This window comes from Cetorhinus maximus, unplaced genomic scaffold, assembly GCF_964194155.1.
Source record: "Cetorhinus maximus unplaced genomic scaffold, sCetMax3.hap1.1 HAP1_SCAFFOLD_717, whole genome shotgun sequence".
Classification (NCBI taxonomy): Eukaryota; Metazoa; Chordata; class Chondrichthyes; order Lamniformes; family Cetorhinidae; genus Cetorhinus; species Cetorhinus maximus.
Genome location: NW_027596659.1, coordinates 1 through 14,692, shown reverse-complemented (window position 1 = coordinate 14,692; position 14,692 = coordinate 1).

The window sequence follows — 14,692 nt, the reverse complement described above, 5'->3', positions numbered from 1 at the left end:
TATTAGTCCAGTAACATAACCCCAGCACTACTGTACCCTGGATTATTAGTCCAGTAACGTAACCCCTACACTAGTGTACCCTGGATTATTAGTCCAGTAATGTAAGACCTACATTACTGTGCCCTGGATTATTAGTCCAGTAACGCAACCCCCTACACTACGGTACCCTGGATTATTAGTCCAGTAACGGAACCCCTACACTACTGTACCCTGGATTATTAGTCCAGTCATGTAACCCCTACACTCCTGTACCCTGGAATATTAGTCCAGTAACGTAAACCCCTACACTACTGTACCCTGGATTATTAGTCCAGTAACATAACCCCTACACTGTACCCTGGGTTATTTGTCTAGCAACGTAATGCCTATACTACTGTACCCTGTATTATTAGTCCAGTAACGTAACCCCTACACTACTGTACCCTGGATTATTAGTCCAGTAACGTAACCCCTACACTACTATACCCTGGATTATTAGTCCAGTAACGTAACCCCTACACTACTGTACCCTGGATTATTTGTCCAGTAACATAACCCCTACACTGTACCCTGGGTTATTAGTCCAGTAACGTAATGCCTATACTACTGTACCCTGGATTATTAGTCCAGTAACGTAACCCCTACACTACTGTACCCTGGATTATTAGTCCAGTAACGAAATGCCTATACTACAGTACCCTGGATTATTAGTCCAGTAACGTAACCCCTACACTACTGTACCCTGGATTATTAGTCCAGTAACGTAACCTCTACACTACTGTACCCTGGATTATTAATCCAGTAACGTAACTTCTAAACTACGGTACCCTGGATTATTAGTCCAGTAACGTAACCCCTACACTACTGTACCCTGGATTATTAGTCCAGTAACGTAACCCCTACACTACTTTACCCTGGATTATTAGTCCAGTAACGTAACCCCTACACTACTGTACCCTGGATTATTAGTCCAGGAACGTAACCCCTACACTACTGTACCCTGGATTATTAGTCCAGTAACGTAACCCCCTACACTACTGTACCCTGGACTATTAGTCCAGTAACGTAACCCCTACACTACTGTACCCTGGATTATTAGTCCAGGAACGTAACCCCTATACTACTGTACCCAGGAGTATTAGTCCAGTAACGTAACTTATAAACTACTGTACCCTGGATTATTAGTCCAGTAATGTACCCCCGTACACTATTGTACCCTTGTGATTAGTCCAGTAACATAACCCCTACACTACTGTACCCTGCATTATTATTCCACTAACGTAACTTCTACACTACTGTACCCTGGATTATTAGTCCAGTAACGTAACTTCTACACTACTGTCCCCTGGATTATTAGTCCAGTAACATAATCCCTACATTACTCTACCCTGGATTATTAGTCCAGTAACGTAACCCCAACACTACTGTACCCTGGATTATTAGTCCAGTAACGTAACCCCAACACTACTGTACCCTGGATTATTAGTCCAGTAACGTAACCCCAACACTACTGTACCCTGGATTATTAGTCCAGTAACGTAACCCCCTACACTACTGTACCCTGGATTATTAGTCCAGTAACGTAACCCCTACACTACTGTACCCTGGATTATTAGTCCAGGAACGTAACCCCTACACTTCAGTACCCTGGATTATTAGTCCAGTAATGTAACCCCTACACTACTGTACCCTGGATTATTAGTCCAGTAACGTAACCCCTACACTACTGTACCCTGGATTATTAGTCCAGTAACGTAACCCCTACACTACTGTACCCTGGATTATTAGTCCAGTAACGTAACCCCTATACTACTGTACCCTGGATTACTAGTCCAGTAACGTAACTTCTAAACTACTGTACCCTGGATTATTAGTCCAGTAACGTAACTTCTAAACTACTGTACCCTGGATTATTAGTGCAGTAACGTAACCCCCTACACTATTGTACCCTGGTGATTAGTCCAGTAACATAACCCCTACACTACTGTACCCTGGATTATTATTCCACTAACGTAACTTCTACACTACTGTACCCTGGATTATTAGTCCAGTAACGTAACCCCCTACACTATTGTACCCTGGTGATTAGTCCAGTAAAATAACCCCTACACTACTGTACCCTGCATTATTATTCCACTAACGTAACTTCTACACTACTGTACCATGGATTATTAGTCCAGTAACTTAACCCCAACACTACTATACCCTGGATTATTAGTCCAGTAACGTAACCCCTACACTAGTGTACCCTGGATTATTTGTCCAGTAACATAACCCCTACACTACTGTACCCTGGATTATTAGTCCAGTAACGTAACCCCTACACTAGTGTACCCTGGATTATTAGTCCAGTAACGTAAGACCTACATTACTGTGCCCTGCATTATTAGTCCAGTAACGTAACCCCCTACACTACGGTACCCTGGATTATTAGTCCAGTAACGGAACCCCTACACTACTGTACCCTGGATTATTAGTCCAGTAATGTAACCCCTACACTACTGTACCCTGGAATATTAGTCCAGTAACGTAAACCCCTACACTACTGTACCCTGGATTATTAGTCCAGTAACATAACCCCTACACTGTACCCTGGGTTATTAGTCCAGTAACGTAATGCCTATACTACTGTACCCTGGATTATTAGTCCAGTAACGTAACCCCTACACTACTGTACCCTGGATTATTAGTCCAGTAACGTAACCCCTACACTACTGTACCCTGGATTATTAGTCCAGTAACGTTACCCCTACACTACTGTACCCTGGATTATTAGTCCAGTAACATTACCCCTACACTGTACCTTGGGTTATTAGTCCAGTAACGTAATGCCTATACTACTGTACCCTGGATTATTAGTCCAGTAACATAACCCCTACACTACCGTACCCTGGATTATTAGTCCAGTAACGTAATGCCTATACAACTGTACCCTGGATTATTAGTCCAGTAACGTAACCCCTACACTACTGTACCCTGGATTATTAGTCCAGTAACGTAACCTCTACACTACTGTACCCTGGATTATTAGTCCAGTAACGTAACCCCTATACTACTGTACCCTGGATTATTAATCCAGTAACGTAACTTCTAAACTACTGTACCCTGGATTATTAGTCCAGTAACGTAACCCCTACACTACTGTACCCTGGATTATTTGTCCTGTAACACAACCCCTACACTGTACCCTGGGTTATTAGTCCAGTAACGTAATGCCTATACTACTGTACCCTGGATTATTAGTCCAGTAAAGTAACCCCTACACTACTGTACCCTGGATTATTAGTCCAGTAACGTAATGCCTATACTACAGTACCCTGGATTATTAGTCCAGTAACGTAACCCCTACACTACTGTACCCTGGATTATTAGTCCAGTAACGTAACCTCTACACTACTGTACCCTGGATTATTAATCCAGTAACGTAACTTCTAAACTACGGTACCCTGGATTATTAGTCCAGTAACGTAACCCCTACACTACTGTACCCTGGATTATTAGTCCAGTAACGTAACCCCTACACTACGTTACCCTGGATTATTAGTCCAGTAACGTAACCCCTACACTACTGTACCCTGGATTATTAGTCCAGTAACATAACCCCTACACTACTGTACCCTGGATTATTAGTCCACTAACGTAACCCCTACACTACTGTACCCTAGGTTATTTGTCCAGTAACGTAATGCCTATACTACTGTACCCTGGATTATTAGTCCAGTAACGTAACCCCTACACTACGGTACCCTGGATTATTAGTCCAGTAACGTAACCTCTACACTACTGTACCCTGGATTATTAGTCCAGTAACGTGACCCCTACACTACTGTACCCTGGAATATTAGTCCAGTAACGTAAACCCCTACACTACTGTACCCTGGATTATTAGTCCAGTAACATAACCCCTACACTGTACCCTGGGTTATTAGTCCAGTAACGTAATGCCTATACTACTGTACCCTGGATTATTAGTCCAGTAACGTAACCCCTACACTACTGTACCCTGGATTATTAGTCCAGTAACGTAACCCCTACACTACTGTACCCTGGATTATTAGTCCAGTAACGTAACCCCTACACTACTGTACCCTGGATTATTAGTCCAGTAACATTACCCCTACACTGTACCTTGGGTTATTAGTCCAGTAACATAATGCCTATACTACTGTACCCTGGATTATTAGTCCAGTAACATAACCCCTACACTACCGTACCCTGGATTATTAGTCCAGTAACGTAATGCCTATACAACTGTACCCTGGATTATTAGTCCAGTAACGTAACCCCTACACTACTGTACCCTGGATTATTAGTCCAGTAACGTAACCTCTACACTACTGTACCCTGGATTATTAGTCCAGTAACGTTACCCCTATACTACTGTACCCTGGATTATTAATCCAGTAACGTAACTTCTAAACTACTGTACCCTGGATTATTAGTCCAGTAACGTAACCCCTACACTACTTTACCCTGGATTATTAGTCCAGTAACGTAACCCCAACACTACTGTACCCTGGATTATTAGTCCAGGAACGTAACCCCTACACTACTGTACCCTGGATTATTAGTCCAGTAACGTAACCCCCTACACTACTGTACCCTGGACTATTAGTCCAGTAACGTAACCCCTACACTACTGTACCCTGGATTATTAGTCCAGGAACGGAACCCCTATACTACTGTACCCAGGAGTATTAGTCCAGTAACGTAACTTCTAAACTACTGTACCCTGGATTATTAGTCCAGTAATGTACCCCCGTACACTATTGTACCCTTGTGATTAGTCCAGTAAGATAACCCCTACACTACTGTACCCTGCATTATTATTCCACTAACGTAACTTCTACACTACTGTACCCTGGATTATTAGTCCAGTAACGTAACTTCTACACTACTGTCCCCTGGATTATTAGTCCAGTAACATAATCCCTACACTACTCTACCCTGGATTATTAGTCCAGTAACGTAACCCCAACACTACTGTACCCTGGATTATTAGTCCAGTAACGTAACCCCAACACTACTGTACCCTGGATTATTAGTCCAGGAACGTGACCCCTACACTACTGTACCCTGGATTATTAGTCCAGTAACGTAACCCCCTACACTACTGTACCCTGGATTATTAGTCCAGTAACGTAACCCCTACACTACTGTACCCTGGATTATTAGTCCAGTAACGTAACCCCTACACTACTGTACCCTGGATTATTAGTCCAGTAACGTAACCACTATACTACTGTACCCTGGATTACTATTCCAGTAACGTAACTTCTAAACTACTGTACCCTGGATTATTAGTCCAGTAACGTAACTTCTAAACTACTGTACCCTGGATTATTAGTGCAGTAACGTAACCCCCTACACTATTGTACCCTGGTGATTAGTCCAGTAACATAACTCCTACACTACTGTACCCTGGATTATTATTCCACTAACGTAACTTCTACACTACTGTACCCTGGATTATTAGTCCAGTAACGTAACCCCCTACACTATTGTACCCTGGTGATTAGTCCAGTAAAATAACCCCTACACTACTGTACCCTGCATTATTATTCCACTAACGTAACTTCTACACTACTGTACCATGGATTATTAGTCCAGTAACTTAACCCCAACACTACTGTACCCTGGATTATTAGTCCAGTAACGTAACTTCTACACTACTGTACCCTGGATTATTAGTCCAGTAACGTAACCCCTACACTACTGTACCCTGGATTATTAGTCCAGTAACGTAACTTCTACACTACTTTACCCTGGATTATTAGTCCAGTAACATAACCCCTACGCTACTGTACCCTGGATTATTAGTCCAGTAACGTAACCCCTACACTAGTGTACCCTGTATTATTAGTCCAGTAACGTAAGGCCTACATTACTGTGCCCTGGATTATTAGTCCAGTAACGTAACCCCCTACACTACGGTACCCTGGATTATTAGTCCAGTATTGGAACCCCTACACTGCTGTACCCTGGATTATTAGTCCAGTTATGTACCCCCTACACTACTGTACCCTGGAATATTAGTCCAGTAACGTAAACCCCTACACTACTGTACCCTGCATTATTAGCCCAGTAACGTAACCCCTACACTAGTGTACCCTGGATTATTTGTCCAGTAACATAACCCCTACACTACTGTACCCTGGATTATTAGTCCAGTAACGTAACCCCTACACTAGTGTACCCTGGATTATTAGTCCAGTAACGTAAGACCTACATTACTGTGCCCTGCATTATTAGTCCAGTAACGTAACCCCCTACACTACGGTACCCTGGATTATTAGTCCAGTAACGGAACCCCTACACTACTGTACCCTGGATTATTAGTCCAGTAATGTAACCCCTACACTACTGTACCCTGGAATATTAGTCCAGTAACGTAAACCCCTACACTACTGTACCCTGGATTATTAGTCCAGTAACATAACCCCTACACTGTACCCTGGGTTATTAGTCCAGTAACGTAATGCCTATACCACTGTACCCTGGATTATTAGTCCAGTAACGTAACCCCTACACTACTGTACCCTGGATTATTAGTCCAGTAACGTAACCCCTACACTACTGTACCCTGGATTATTAGTCCAGTAACGTAACCCCTACACTACTGTACCCTGGATTATTAGTCCAGTAACATTACCCCTACACTGTACCTTGGGTTATTAGTCCAGTAACGTAATGCCTATACTACTGTACCCTGGATTATTAGTCCAGTAACATAACCCCTACCCTACTGTACCCTGGATTATTAGTCCAGTAACGTAATGCCTATACAACTGTACCCTGGATTATTAGTCCAGTAACGTAACCCCTACACTACTGTACCCTGGATTATTAGTCCAGTAACGTAACCTCTACACTACTGTACCCTGGATTATTAGTCCAGTAACGTAACCCCTATACTACTGTACCCTGGATTATTAATCCAGTAACGTAACTTCTAAACTACTGTACCCTGGATTATTAGTCCAGTAACGTAACCCCTACACTACTGTACCCTGGATTATTAGTCCACTAACGTAACCCCTACACTACTGTACCCTGGATTATTAGTCCAGTAACGTAACCCCTATACTACTGTACCCTGGATTATTAGTCCAGTAACGTAACTTCTAAACTACTGTACCCTGGATTATTAGTCCAGTAATGTACCTCCGTACACTATTGTACCCTTGTGATTAGTCCAGTAACATAATCCCTACACTTCTGTACCCTGGATTATTATTCCACTAACGTATCTTCTACTCTACTGTATCCTGGATTATTAGTCCAGTAACGTAACCCCCTACACTATTGTACCCTGGTGATTAGTCCAGTAACATAACCCCTACACTACTGTACCCTGCATTATTATTCCACTAACGTAACTTCTACACTACTGTACCATGGATTATTAGTCCAGTAACGTAACCCCAACACTACTGTACCCTGGATTATTAGTCCAGTAACGTAACCCCTACACTACTATACCCTGGATTATTAGTCCAGTAATGTAACTTCTACACTACTTTACCCTGGATTATTAGTCCAGTAACATAACCCCTACTCTACTGTGCCCTGGATTATTAGTCCAGTAACGTAACCCCTACACTAGTGTACCCTGGATTATTAGTCCAGTAACGTGAGGCCTACATTACTGTGCCCTGGATTATTAGTCCAGTAACGTAACCCCCTACACTACGGTACCCTGGATTATTAGTTCAGTAACGGAACCCCTACACTGCTGTACCCTGGATTATTAGTCCAGTAATGGACCCACTACACTACTGTACCCTGGAATATTCGTCCAGTAACGTAAACCCCTACACTACTGTACCCTGCATTATTTGCCCAGTAACGTAACCCCTACACTACTGTACCCTGGATTATTAGTCCAGAAACATAACCCCTACACTACTGTACCCTGGATTATTAGTCCAGTAACGTAACCCCTACACTACTGTACCCTGGATTATTAGTCCCAATAACGTAACCCCTACACTACTGTACCCTGGATTATTAGGCCCAATAACATGACCCCTACACTACTGTACCCTGGATTATTAGTCCCAATAACGTAACCCCTACACTACTGTACCCTGGATTATTAGTCCAGTAACGTAACCTCTACACTTCTGTATCCCGGATTATTAGTCCAGTAACATAACCCCTACACTACTGTACACTATTATTATCTATTAAAATAACCCCTACACTACTGTACCCTGGATTATTAGTCCAATAACGTAATCCCGACATAACTGCACCCTTTAGTATTAGTCCTGTAACGTAAACCCCTACACTACTGTACCCTGGAGTATTAGTCCAGTAAAATAACATCGGCACGACTGTACACTGGATTATTAGTCCAGTAACGTGACCCCTACACTACTGTACCCTCGATTATTAGTCCAGTAACATAACCCCTACACTAGTGTACCCTGGATAATTAGTCCAGTAATGTAAGACCTACATTACTGTGCCCTGGATTATTAGTCCAGTAACGTAACCCCCTACACTACGGTACCCTGTATTATTAGTCCAGTAACGGAACCCCTACACTACTGTACCCTGGATTATTAGTCCAGTAATGTAACCCCTACACTACTGTACCATGGAATATTAGTCCAGTAACGTAAACCCCTGCACTACTGTACCCTGGATTATTAGTCCAGTAGCATAAACCCTACACTGTACCCTGGGTTATTTGTCCAGTAACGTAATGCCTATACTACTGTACCCTGGATTATTAGTCCAGTAACGTAACCCCTACACTACTGTACCCTGGATTATTAGTCCAGTAACGTAACCCCTACACTACTATACCCTGGATTATTAGTCCAGTAACGTAACCCCTACACTACTGTACCCTGGATTATTTGTCCAGTAACATAACCCCTACACTGTACCCTGGGTTATTAGTCCAGTAACGTAATGCCTATACTACTGTACCCTGGATTATTAGTCCAGTAACGTAACCCCTACACTACTGTACCCTGGATTATTAGTCCAGTAACGTAATGCCTATACTACAGTACCCTGGATTATTAGTCCAGTAACGTAACCCCTACACTACTGTACCCTGGATTATTAGTCCAATAACGTAATCCCGACATAACTGCACCCTGTAGTATTAGTCCTGTAACGTAAACCCCTACACTACTGTACCCTGGATTATTAGTCCAGTAAAATAACGCCGGCACGACTGTACACTGGATTATTAGTCCAGTAACGTGACCCCTACACTACTGTACCCTCGATTATTAGTCCAGTAACGTAACCCCTACACTAGTGTACCCTGGATTATTAGTCCAGTAACATAACCCCAGCACTACTGTACCCTGGATTATTAGTCCAGTAACGTAACCCCTACACTAGTGTACCCTGGATTATTAGTCCAGTAATGTAAGACCTACATTACTGTGCCCTGGATTATTAGTCCAGTAACGCAACCCCCTACACTACGGTACCCTGGATTATTAGTCCAGTAACGGAACCCCTACACTACTGTACCCTGGATTATTAGTCCAGTCATGTAACCCCTACACTCCTGTACCCTGGAATATTAGTCCAGTAACGTAAACCCCTACACTACTGTACCCTGGATTATTAGTCCAGTAACATAACCCCTACACTGTACCCTGGGTTATTTGTCTAGCAACGTAATGCCTATACTACTGTACCCTGTATTATTAGTCCAGTAACGTAACCCCTACACTACTGTACCCTGGATTATTAGTCCAGTAACGTAACCCCTACACTACTATACCCTGGATTATTGGTCCAGTAACGTAACCCCTACACTACTGTACCCTGGATTATTTGTCCAGTAACATAACCCCTACACTGTACCCTGGGTTATTAGTCCAGTAACGTAATGCCTATACTACTGTACCCTGGATTATTAGTCCAGTAACGTAACCCCTACACTACTGTACCCTGGATTATTAGTCCAGTAACGAAATGCCTATACTACAGTACCCTGTATTATTAGTCCAGTAACGTAACCCCTACACTACTGTACCCTGGATTATTAGTCCAGTAACGTAACCTCTACACTACTGTACCCTGGATTATTAATCCAGTAACGTAACTTCTAAACTACGGTACCCTGGATTATTAGTCCAGTAACGTAACCCCTACACTACTGTACCCTGGATTATTAGTCCAGTAACGTAACCCCTACACTACTTTACCCTGGATTATTAGTCCAGTAACGTAACCCCTACACTACTGTACCCTGGATTATTAGTCCAGGAACGTAACCCCTACACTACTGTACCCTGGATTATTAGTCCAGTAACGTAACCCCCTACACTACTGTACCCTGGACTATTAGTCCAGTAACGTAACCCCTACACTACTGTACCCTGGATTATTAGTCCAGGAACGTAACCCCTATACTACTGTACCCAGGAGTATTAGTCCAGTAACGTAACTTCTAAACTACTGTACCCTGGATTATTAGTCCAGTAATGTACCCCCGTACACTATTGTACCCTTGTGATTAGTCCAGTAACATAACCCCTACACTACTGTACCCTGCATTATTATTCCACTAACGTAACTTCTACACTACTGTACCCTGGATTATTAGTCCAGTAACGTAACTTCTACACTACTGTCCCCTGGATTATTAGTCCAGTAACATAATCCCTACATTACTCTACCCTGGATTATTAGTCCAGTAACGTAACCCCAACACTACTGTACCCTGGATTATTAGTCCAGTAACGTAACCCCAACACTACTGTACCCTGGATTATTAGTCCAGTAACGTAACCCCAACACTACTGTACCCTGGATTATTAGTCCAGTAACGTAACCCCCTACACTACTGTACCCTGGATTATTAGTCCAGTAACGTAACCCCTACACTACTGTACCCTGGATTATTAGTCCAGGAACGTAACCCCTACACTTCAGTACCCTGGATTATTAGTCCAGTAATGTAACCCCTACACTACTGTACCCTGGATTATTAGTCCAGTAACGTAACCCCTACACTACTGTACCCTGGATTATTAGTCCAGTAACGTAACCCCTACACTACTGTACCCTGGATTATTAGTCCAGTAACGTAACCCCTATACTACTGTACCCTGGATTACTAGTCCAGTAACGTAACTTCTAAACTACTGTACCCTGGATTATTAGTCCAGTAACGTAACTTCTAAACTACTGTACCCTGGATTATTAGTGCAGTAACGTAACCCCCTACACTATTGTACCCTGGTGATTAGTCCAGTAACATAACCCCTACACTACTGTACCCTGGATTATTATTCCACTAACGTAACTTCTACACTACTGTACCCTGGATTATTAGTCCAGTAACGTAACCCCCTACACTATTGTACCCTGGTGATTAGTCCAGTAAAATAACCCCTACACTACTGTACCCTGCATTATTATTCCACTAACGTAACTTCTACACTACTGTACCATGGATTATTAGTCCAGTAACTTAACCCCAACACTACTATACCCTGGATTATTAGTCCAGTAACGTAACCCCTACACTAGTGTACCCTGGATTATTTGTCCAGTAACATAACCCCTACACTACTGTACCCTGGATTATTAGTCCAGTAACGTAACCCCTACACTAGTGTACCCTGGATTATTAGTCCAGTAACGTAAGACCTACATTACTGTGCCCTGCATTATTAGTCCAGTAACGTAACCCCCTACACTACGGTACCCTGGATTATTAGTCCAGTAACGGAACCCCTACACTACTGTACCCTGGATTATTAGTCCAGTAATGTAACCCCTACACTACTGTACCCTGGAATATTAGTCCAGTAACGTAAACCCCTACACTACTGTACCCTGGATTATTAGTCCAGTAACATAACCCCTACACTGTACCCTGGGTTATTAGTCCAGTAACGTAATGCCTATACTACTGTACCCTGGATTATTAGTCCAGTAACGTAACCCCTACACTACTGTACCCTGGATTATTAGTCCAGTAACGTAACCCCTACACTACTGTACCCTGGATTATTAGTCCAGTAACGTTACCCCTACACTACTGTACCCTGGATTATTAGTCCAGTTACATTACCCCTACACTGTACCTTGGGTTATTAGTCCAGTAACGTAATGCCTATACTACTGTACCCTGGATTATTAGTCCAGTAACATAACCCCTACACTACCGTACCCTGGATTATTAGTCCAGTAACGTAATGCCTATACAACTGTACCCTGGATTATTAGTCCAGTAACGTAACCCCTACACTACTGTACCCTGGATTATTAGTCCAGTAACGTAACCTCTACACTACTGTACCCTGGATTATTAGTCCAGTAACGTAACCCCTATACTACTGTACCCTGGATTATTAATCCAGTAACGTAACTTCTAAACTACTGTACCCTGGATTATTAGTCCAGTAACGTAACCCCTACACTACTGTACCCTGGATTATTTGTCCTGTAACACAACCCCTACACTGTACCCTGGGTTATTAGTCCAGTAACGTAATGTCTATACTACTGTACCCTGGATTATTAGTCCAGTAAAGTAACCCCTACACTACTGTACCCTGGATTATTAGTCCAGTAACGTAATGCCTATACTACAGTACCCTGGATTATTAGTCCAGTAACGTAACCCCTACACTACTGTACCCTGGATTATTAGTCCAGTAACGTAACCTCTACACTACTGTACCCTGGATTATTAATCCAGTAACGTAACTTCTAAACTACGGTACCCTGGATTATTAGTCCAGTAACGTAACCCCTACACTACTGTACCCTGGATTATTAGTCCAGTAACGTAACCCCTACACTACGTTACCCTGGATTATTAGTCCAGTAACGTAACCCCTACACTACTGTACCCTGGATTATTAGTCCAGTAACATAACCCCTACACTACTGTACCCTGGATTATTAGTCCACTAACGTAACCCCTACACTACTGTACCCTAGGTTATTTGTCCAGTAACGTAATGCCTATACTACTGTACCCTGGATTATTAGTCCAGTAACGTAACCCCTACACTACGGTACCCTGGATTATTAGTCCAGTAACGTAACCTCTACACTACTGTACCCTGGATTATTAGTCCAGTAACGTGACCCCTACACTACTGTACCCTGGAATATTAGTCCAGTAACGTAAACCCCTACACTACTGTACCCTGGATTATTAGTCCAGTAACGTAACCCCTACACTGTACCCTGGGTTATTAGTCCAGTAACGTAATGCCTATACTACTGTACCCTGGATTATTAGTCCAGTAACGTAACCCCTACACTACTGTACCCTGGATTATTAGTCCAGTAACGTAACCCCTACACTACTGTACCCTGGATTATTAGTCCAGTAATGTAACCCCTACACTACTGTACCCTGGATTATTAGTCCAGTAACATTACCCCTACACTGTACCTTGGGTTATTAGTCCAGTAACATAATGCCTATACTACTGTACCCTGGATTATTAGTCCAGTAACATAACCCCTACACTACCGTACCCTGGATTATTAGTCCAGTAACGTAATGCCTATACAACTGTACCCTGGATTATTAGTCCAGTAACGTAACCCCTACACTACTGTACCCTGGATTATTAGTCCAGTAACGTAACCTCTACACTACTGTACCCTGGATTATTAGTCCAGTAACGTTACCCCTATACTACTGTACCCTGGATTATTAATCCAGTAACGTAACTTCTAAACTACTGTACCCTGGATTATTAGTCCAGTAACGTAACCCCTACACTACTGTACCCTGGATTATTAGTCCACTAACGTAACCCCTACACTACTGTACCCTGGATTATTAGTCCAGTAACGTAACCCCTACACTACTGTACCCTGGATTATTAGTCCAGTAACATAACCCCTACACTACGGTACCCTGGATTATTAGTCCAGTAATGTACCTCCGTACACTATTGTACCCTTGTGATTATCCAGTAACATAACCCCTACACTACTGTAACCTGCATTATTATTCCACTAACGTAACTTCTACACTACTGTACCCTGGATTATTAGTCCAGTAACGTAACTTCTACACTACTGTCCCCTGGATTATTAGTCCAGTAACATAATCCCTACACTACTGTACCCTGGATTATTAGTCAAGTAACGTAACCCCAACACTACTGTACCCTGGATTATTAGTCCAGGAACGTAACCCCTACACTACTGTACCCTGGATTATTAGTCCAGTAACGTAACCCCCTACACTACTGTACCCTGGATTATTAGTCCAGTAACGTAACCCCTACACTACTGTACCCTGGATTATTAGTCCAGGAACGTAACCCCTACACTACAGTACATTGGATTATTAGTCCAGTAACGTAACCCCTACACTACTGTACCCTGGATTATTAGTCCAGTAACGTAACCCCTACACTACTGTACCCTGGATTATTAGTCCAGTAACGTAACCCCCACACTACTGTACCCTGGATTATTAGTCTAGTAACGTAACCCCTATACTACTGTACCCTGGATTACTAGTCCAGTAACGTAACTTCTAAACTACTGTACCCTGGATTATTAGTCCAGTAACGTAACTTCTAAACTACTGTACCCTCGATTATTAGTCCAGTAACGTAACCCCCTACACTATTGTACCCTGATGGTTAGTCCAGTAACATAACCCCTACACTAATGTACCCTGGATTATTATTCCACTAACGTATCTTCTACTCTACTGTATCCTGGATTATTAGTCCAGTAA